Below are 9,681 nucleotides of genomic sequence, written 5' to 3'. Positions count from 1 at the left end.
TTTTTACAACTAGCACTGACACCTTTCATGTGAAGAATGGACGCGTTGGGCCCATTAATACCCATGTAAAGCTTTCAAAACAAAATGGTGTGTCTTTGGTCGGGACAGCGTGCCGTCTCCTAAGTTAGCCTGCTAAGGAGCCATCCGAAGGGTCTTCAAGACACGAGGCCTTGCTTCAAGACACTCAATGAAGACATACAAGACGGGTTCCCTCGCTAAATCGCATATTTTGATCAATACTTATTCCATCGGGAATCACACGCCTACCGGCCTTGTACCTGAAATATACGGTAAAAAAAAGATGTATAAACTTAGTCTAAGCAAAGCAGCGTTACCGAGCAAGGACTTATCATACAGAGTAGGACTGATGCTCCCTTGGGAATAAACTGGTTAGAATGACGGACCTTTTGCAAACTAAAATAAGTTCAGTGTGGTATACTGAACTCTTTAATAGTAAGCTGTGATGACGTCAGAAGACCAATCGAAATCGGACTGACGTCTTAATAAGGAACTAACGAAGGGGACTTTAGAAGGATGCGTGAGATAATGGCAGGGAGATGAGATAGAAATCTAGCCAACCTACCAAGGGAGTTGCTTCAGTCCCTGCTCGATACCCGGATAATTACTGCCGGGATAATCGGCTCAAACTTGAAGTAATCGGGTCTAAAAAACGAAAACGGCGAAGTAAGTGCTAAGATTGAGAGTAAATGGAGAGATGTGGTGGGGCAATAAATCCCTTGAATCCACGGGCAATCATGTCTCCATGCTAGGACTATTAAAGAAATGCATAAAACCCGAAGCATATAAAACAGGATAGATTTAAAAATCATATTTTATCTTTGACTTGCATTATATTTTTTTTCAAAAACCCGATTTTTTTCCCGGTGTGGAAAAAACCGCTCCGGGTTATCGGCAATATAATTTTTTTTTTTTCACAGTTTTAAAGTTCGTTTGTAATTTTGTATACGATTTCATCGAACGATTACAACAACCATTTAAGAAATGAGCCGACCATGACGTCATCCCTCTTTTACATTGAATTGTAAGCCAACTAGAGCAAGGTGTAACTTTACTAATATTGATTGAAAAAAGTGCCGTATACGTTGAATGCACTCTTTGTTTGCAAAGCTCTCATCCTTCGCTATTTTCTTGATATACACTTCAGCGAGCTTCTAGTAAACCTAAGTCTCCATATCACTCTACGGGCAAAATAGAGTTAATCATTGAACTGAGGCACAGAGTGACAATAAGAAACACTGACCCATTTATATAAGTGATGGCACCTCCTTGGTATTATGCCCGAAGGATATAAACACAACAAAGATGTCTGTTGAATGAAAGTGCGTACATAAACTAAGACGTGTGTAGCCCGTATCATTAGGCCTTACCCGCCCAGATTGAAAGATATGATTCCAATCACGGATGTGACTCTGTCTTGAGGAGGAGGGAGGGTGAGCTCACAGCATCCAAAGTTCACTTCACATTTTAATCATTGACCTGACTTGATGATAGCTCTCTTTAATGTATATTATAATGTCTTGCATTTTGGATGTCATTGCCATGGTAACGGAGTAGTACATCTCATCTACGTTCGTATCTAAGAGGTCAATGTCCACGACGTGCCCGATGGGGATGGGTCGTGGTCTCCAAGACGATACGACAGGGAGAAGTCACTGACGAAACGCGTGTTCTTGCATCCAACGATAATATAAGAGGGAAATATAATTTAAATTGAGGAGGAAAATGGTTTTGACGAAGAACTAAAGAGATTGAATTGAAATGTCTGTGTATGATGAGTGGTTGATTGTAATGTGACAGTAATATAGTAGTGTCTTCGTGGATTATGCAGCGAGATTTAGTATTGTTTTGTAGTTACAGCTGATTATAAAAAAAGAGATCTGGAGATATTGACAGTTGTCTCCTTTTGTTAAAGATCAAAATACTTCAAAACAAAGACGTAATGTGCCTTAAAGAAATGGGACAGTATTCAAGTAATATTCTCACTATTCAAACTCTTCAATTTAAACTTAGCAGACATGTAGGGCATGCTTATATTTTTGCATGCTTATCGTCATCAAGCTAAACTTCTAAACTTGAAACAGTAAATTAATATTTGGAATAAAACCGAACCATAACACACATCCCCAAACCGTATATGCTGTTCATATATATAAGGTTCATTTGCCTTTTAAAATTAAAGGTGCGATGTCCTAACAAAAACAAGTTCATAGGTCATTTTCTTTTGCTCTTTCCGATTGGATGGAGATAATTAAACGTTTGTCACCATCATCAGTGTGTGTGTCTTAAAGTATGTTTTCATTTCGCGAGAGGATGTGTTTTAAGTTTGCCACACACGGGTGCAGCATTGCTAACTGAGCTAGCACGTCTAATGTATCTAATTTGGTATTCGAGTAAAGAAGGTGCGAAATGCATATGAGCGGGTGTTACTGTTACAGGCTTGTATGCTTTAATTTCCATCGTGAAGTTAAGTCACGCAACGTCTCTTTGTTGATGGTGCCGCAATTCCGTCCAAATTCGGGCCTAAATGTGTCCAAATTACGACCGGCCCGCTGTATAGTGCTGCAGGTAACGTGCAGTTAATGAAGAGGTGAAGTTAATCTAAGCGCACGGGACTTGACACTGCCTACTCGAGAGTGTAATGGGAGGCTGAACTTTCGGAAGTTGCAGCCCACCATACAAAGATCATTCTCTATATTCGATTTAAAGGAACACGTTGCCTTGGATCGGTCGAGTTGGTCTTTGAAAAGCGTTTGTAACCGTTTGTTAAAAAATGCATATGATTAGAAAGAATTTTAAAAGTAGAATACAATGATCCATATAAGTATCACTCGAAATTGCCTGGTTTTCCTTTTACCTCGCCGACTAACACTGTCGGTCATTCTTGGGAGTCAACTTTTTTACTCCCAAGTAAAAGGAAAACCACGCAATTTCGAGGCAAATTACGTGGATCATTACTTTGAAAACATTTGTTTAACCATATGCATTTTATAAAAAACTGTTACAAATGCTGTTCAAAGACCAACTCGACCGATCCAAGGCAACGTGTTCCTTTAACCACGTTAGAGACTAGACTATGTGCAGTAGTTCCGTGAACGTGCGTTAACCAGTCAAAATTCATTTTCAAAACCGTGTACTTGTTTACCCAAAGCAATATTTGCATGGGTTTAATTAACGAGCAGATATTAATTTGCCACGTTCTGCGGCGAGAGAATCAAACAGAACAATCCGCCCGTTTAATCATTTTTATCCAGTCGCTGACGATGTGGACACAGTAAAATACAGCATTCATAAATGCCGCAGACAGTTTTGCTATTCCTATTGGTGGAGAGCGCGTCACGTGGGTGTGTTTAAACCGTTGATAATGACCAGTGTTTATAATGCAAGAAGTTTCTGGTTACGGGCGATGTAGGCGCTGTCGGTGAATTGGCCGCGCTGTGTGTGAAAGGAAAGCCAGGAATATGCACCAAGACTATACGCGCATGCGCACGAACGGAACCGGAAAACACGCGTACGGACATCGTACATTAACATGTATACTGAACATACCATGGAGGTCGAAACATACAGAGCTCAAGCACTCGGAAACTGATAAGTTTTACAAAGTTTTCTTGCTTTATTGCGTCTTTTAAGCAAAAAGGTATTAATCAATGGGAATAATAGGGTAACTACTAGTTCTTTCACGGCCGTTTAAAACCTTGCATGATCGAATTGCCGTGTGATAAAGGCCCTCGCGGCGAGGGCCTTTATCGAGGGCCTTTATCACACGGCAATTCGAACATGCCTGTTTTAAACGACCGTGAAAGAGTAGCTACCCTGATATTCCCTTGTGTCTGCACTACTGAAGTATAAAAGTGGTGTCCCTATAAAAATGCAAAAAACAATAGGCAAACAACCGCAATTTTTTTTTGTCTGCTGTAAAAGTTCGATGTAAATCTGTGATCTTCACGATTTTGTATTCTTACCAATTCTGTAACGTTCCTTTAATTTAGATTGCAAATAACAAACAGCAACTATCTTTACAAACAAAATAATAATAAAAAGCTGTTGAAATAAAAAATTCAAACATTTAAAGATGTTGTAAACTGCTTAGGATAATCACCCTAACGACCAGTAGTGCAACTGCATAAAGTGCAATGGCCTCACATTTCGCTCCATTTGTTTCTTGTCAAGAAACCTGAATCCACTTTGATCGAAACGCGTGGCATGGTTACCAATAGGAGACTTTCCAACGCTAGGTGGCAGCAGACATACCGGGTAAATTTCCATTGTTTAAGTAGTTCTGAACATGCGCGTAACTCTGAGAACAATGGATTTACCCGGTAAGTCTGCTGCCCTCTATCGTCCCAGAAAGTCTCCCATTATCGTTTATCAAACATGGCTACTCTGAAGACAAAGTTATTCATCATCCCGTACAGGGACATGTCTATATAATCATCACAAATTACACCAAGTGTTTCTTTGAAATAGAAACTTATCAGTGGAAATGGATACATCATTAAGAATTTCCCCTGAGAAAAACAAGTAACCATGATTGTTGCACATTGGGTATTCGGCGAATTTCCATATAATAGGCTTTAAAAGCTTTAGGTCCTTTCCACAGATTTACATAAAACTACACAGTTTGAAGATACTGATGGTATATTGAGGAGGTAGTGCTTTCTGTTCTACCGACCAGGCTTCGGACTGATGATACCCAAGCCTACATCCGTATATGGACTGTAAAAGAGGTAACCCTGTTTCAGCCATAGGAGTAGGTGGCAACGGCCTCTGGAAAAAATAATTGTAGCCCAAACCTTGAAGTGGCCTTCAGGCCTTGTGTGTCTGGCGACTTGCATAACAAAATAAAACACTTCCGCACATTTGCCATACAATAATTCAATATAGGACGGATGTCAAATGTAGCCAATTCGTTAACTGTATGATTGTTCTATTAAGAAACAAGAACCAATTTTTAATGGCAATACAACTGTGGTATAAACTATAGACTTTTTAAGGTAATAATAACGTTAAAATGGTGCACGCGCTATGATGTTTACATTTACGCCAATATATTGGAGAACCCAGTGTCTGTATATGGGGCGCCAATACACTAGTGAACCACTGTATGTACAAGGAAAAGGAATAACCTCATAATCGTATATAACGGTTAACGATTTCATATGAAATCTCGGGCAGCTACCTCCATGGGTGATACCCTTAATTAAAAATGAGCAGAATTGGAGTCCTCTGCAGCTTGGCTGTGCTATTGTAGCTAATGAAGAACCTGCTAACCTTAATGAAATTATATCCTAGCATCTCTCTCTAACAGCTCGTCATCAGCAAACAACTAGGGCTATTGTGTTGGTCATGTGTGGGTGTATAAGCGTGTGATATCAACCCACACTACATGGATTATATTGGTATTTTTGTGCTACCACCCCCCCCCCCCCCCAAGACTAGTGAGACGAACTATTTGTATATGCTTGCAGCTACGTGCAGTTGTTGCCAAAATAGGAAGGGGGGGGGGGTGCAACTACTTTATTTTCTGATTGTGGTCTGGAAAGAAGACTACAATCTATCCGATGCGATGTCTTCTTCACCCCAAGGCGCCACAATGTCGTGATTGTGCAGAGTATACAACTCGGAAATGTAACCAGTTTACGTCTCTCTCTCTCTATGCACTGCCAAGTGCTTTCGCTTTAATCTGGTCCCATTAATATACTGAGTGTCGGTAATGGCTTGTAATATTTAAAGTAATCCCACGGTCCAAAGACCCTAAACAAGCAAATTTTAATACAAATTTATTCAAAATACACCTTTGTGATTTCGATTTCCACACTATTTAACCTTCGAGGCTTCCCAGGTGAACCAGAACACAATATTTCAAACCTGAAACAGGCTGATCAATTTATCTTGCCGGTAAATTGGCTGATTTTGACGCTACAGTACAGGGAAGGTTCTGGCTCAGGGCCAGGCTTGTGTTTTTCGGTACAGACATGTTTAGTACAGCGACATTCTGTGCTTATAACTCCAATCGAAAGAAAAAAGACTTCAAACAGGTGGAAAGTCCCTAAGCCATGGTTTAAAAAAAGACTAAGCACCGGTTTTCAGTGAAAACAAAATGGACCCGGGCACATCATACACTGGGAACACACTACAATCTCTCCACATTGTCATATTTGTTTACTAAACCTTATGCTAAGTTCAAATGGATCGTAATTAATATGATGGCCACCTTAAAGGCACTGGACAGTGGACACTATTGGTAATTTTCAAAGACTATTTTCCACAGTTGGTGTATCTCAACAAATGCATGAAATAACAAACCTGTGAAAATTTTAGCTCAATCGTCGAAGTTGCGAGATATTAATGAAAGAAAAAACTCCCTTGTCGCACCATGATCACCGGAAAATTGCGTGCTTTCAGATGCTTGATTACGATACCTCAAATTCTAAATCTGAGGTCTCGAAATCAAATTCTTGAAATTACTTCTTTCTCGAAAATTACATCACTTCAGAGGGAGCTGTTTCTCACAATGTTTTATATTATAACACCCCTTGCAAGTATTCTGCCTGCTCATTGGTTTAGAGCGCGTCACATGACATGTCTTAGTTTTGCTAGACGACGGCCGTGTGATAATGCGTTGGTTTGCGATGCGCTAGTACGTGCCATGCGTGCAGTACCCAGACGTCCGTTGTGTGTACGAGGATGATAAATTAATAGTCTGTAACCATTTCGGATTGCACGACACTACATGCAGCACAGTAAAAATGTTTGCAATCTGTATTCGCGTCGTCCGTGGATTGTAGCATTCAGGTCTGTAACTTAATAATAATAGTACAGTATTTAGAAATGTTTGGGGTGTTATAAAACAAATATTGACTGCTTTTACTCGTGCAATGGTTAAAAACTATGACTCCCTCGGTGATCCCCGTAGCGTTCTATTTTCCCTCGGCTTCGCCTCGGGAAAATAGAACGCTCCGGGGATCACCTCGGGAGTCATAGTTTTAACCATAGCACTCGAAGCAGTCAATATTTGTATATTAGCCATCGATGAATGACGTTTTATGTAAAATCTACGATGCCTTGGAAGTGACATTCTGTTTCTGGGTATGCCATCATCCAAATGGATGAAAAATTCGCCGGCCTTCGAAACGACGTCAAACGCTTCATGTCTAATGACGTGTGACATTCCTCGGAAAGAGCTGAGTGCTTTATTTACCCTGGCCTCATGCTGTAACTTACATTTAACATGAACATGGAGAACTCTCTCTTAGGATGTTAAAGTCATTATACACTTTCGGTACAGAAAAAAAAAGTTCACAGATTTACAAATAACTTAAAGGGTTTACAGAAGGTAATGGTGAAAGACTTCTCTTGAAATATTATTCCATGAAACGCTTTACTTTTTGAGAAAATAACAAAACAATATCAATTCTCGATAGCGAGAATTACGAATTTATTTTGAACACGTCATGACACGAGGAAACGTGCGGAAACAAGAGTGGGTTTTCCCGTTATTTTCTCCCGACTCCGATGATCGATTGAGCCTACATTTTCGCAGGTTTGTTTTTGTACATAGAAGTTGTGATACACGAAGTGTGGGCCTTGGACAATACTGTTTACCGAAAGTGTCCAATGGCTTTAAACACAATGTGTGAATACATGAATGGACGACAGAAAAATACTACGGGGAGTTCGGTGTTTAGGCTATAATTATTCTACACGAAAAAGCATGAATTTTAACCGAAAAGCTCCTACAAAGGACCCAATTGATTAGTAAATATTTAAAGGCTGAACAAACAGGGCAAGCATAACATTCAACAAATATTCTACTTTAAAGCACATTTCCAACCACCCATAATAATTTCATTGTAAATGCATGTATTACAACGTGCCAATCCGAATGCAACCGTGTCCAGAACCGTTGTTATTTGCATTTGGAAACATATATTTTTATTTTGGTAACATCCATAAACCAAACCCTTAAAGTTTGTTTTAAATAAACAATAAATGAGTATTCCACGTCATTGCCAAAGGAACGCCGTATAAAATATAAAGAAAAACACGACCAAGAAATCTATCGGCAGGAGGTACATGTATGTCTGTTCGATTTACAAACTCACAAATCAGCTGGTGAGAGCAAATCCGGTTATTCAAGCAGGGTAACATTTTGAGGAGCAAAATGTCTTTGTCTACCTATATACCTCACAAGTGAAGTCTACTACTGAGGTTAATAACCAGAAGTTCCCTCGATTCACTAAAGCTAAAGTAGTAGTCCCTGATAAAGTGTTTATTTTCCGCACAGGTAGTAGTTTTACTTTTGTAAGTAGAACAGTTCTTTTCAGAACTGAGAAGTCTCACGAATTCTAAACATTTCCGCAGTATAGCAGAATATAAAGCTAGATAAGTTTTCAAAACATCATAATCTACCTGGCAAGTAGATACACTGTGTTACCTCAAGCCAAATATATATTGATACCTCATCATGCAACTCTTAAATGCAGTGGACACTATTGGTAATTACTCAAAATAATGATTAGCATAAAACCTTACTTGGTAACGAGTAATGGGGAGAGGTTGATAGTATATAAAGCATTGTGAGAAACGGCTCCCTCTGAAGTGGCGTAGTTTACAAGAAAGAAGTAATTTTTCTACGAATTTGATTTCGAGACCACAAGTTTAGAATTTGAGGTCTTGAAATCAAGCATCTGAAAGCACACAACTTCGTGTGACAAGGGTGTTTTTTCTTTCATAGTTATCTCGCAACTCCGACGACCAATCGAGCTCAAATTTTCACAGGATTGTTATTATATGCATAGGTTGAGATACACCAAGTGAGAAGACTGGGTTGTGACTATTACCAATAGTGTCCAGTGTCTTTAAAATCCCATGGAGGATTCAGCTGTAAAAGGTAATTAGCTGACAACATTTCTGACTACAATTGGAAAGTTGAAGGAACTGTTCAAATATTAAATCAATACATTACAGCATAAGTACCTGTCTATGAACACCTCGCACTGACGTCACAGCCTGCTATAATGTCTTCCAATAGTCTGCCATCTTGAGAGTCAAACTGCATGTAAACAAAATGGTGCAAAAAAATGATTTAATAGTTATAACCTGAAGTAATCTGAAGTATAACTGTCCTCACGAGCTCTAATTTAAAACGTAGTCCTATAATGCCTACCTTACGCCATTCAAAATTCACTGACACATAAATCAATCTGAACATGAAATCAGGAATGCAGATAGCTATACTGTCTGCTTAAAGACACTGGACACAATTGTTGGATGTGATTTTAACTCAAGAACTCGCATTATAAAGTACACATATCTTTGACAAAATTAGGGATTCGGGGTTCGTGGGTTCGAATTGCATCCGAGCAGAAGGTCTATTATGCCTGCAGGATGTCATAGGACCAGAGAAGCAAGGAGTACACAGTGTGTTGGCTATCACACCACGGTGTAGGCTGGAGGGTTAAAACAAGTTATTATTCAATTTGAAACCCGGGAAAGAAAACACTGCTGATACATTTAAAAACAATTAAAAATCCATAAACACTTCAACGGCTGTTGTGTGTTTCGCTGTTTTAATACCAAAATTAGACTTCATTATACAATTTCAATAGGAATCATTAGTGTTGGTTTTCTTTACTTTGTCATCAAAATACTACATAT

The sequence above is a fragment of the Asterias rubens genome, chromosome 7 (genome assembly GCF_902459465.1).
Source record: "Asterias rubens chromosome 7, eAstRub1.3, whole genome shotgun sequence".
In the NCBI taxonomy this organism is placed as follows: Eukaryota; Metazoa; Echinodermata; class Asteroidea; order Forcipulatida; family Asteriidae; genus Asterias; species Asterias rubens.
This window is presented reverse-complemented; position numbering follows the sequence as displayed.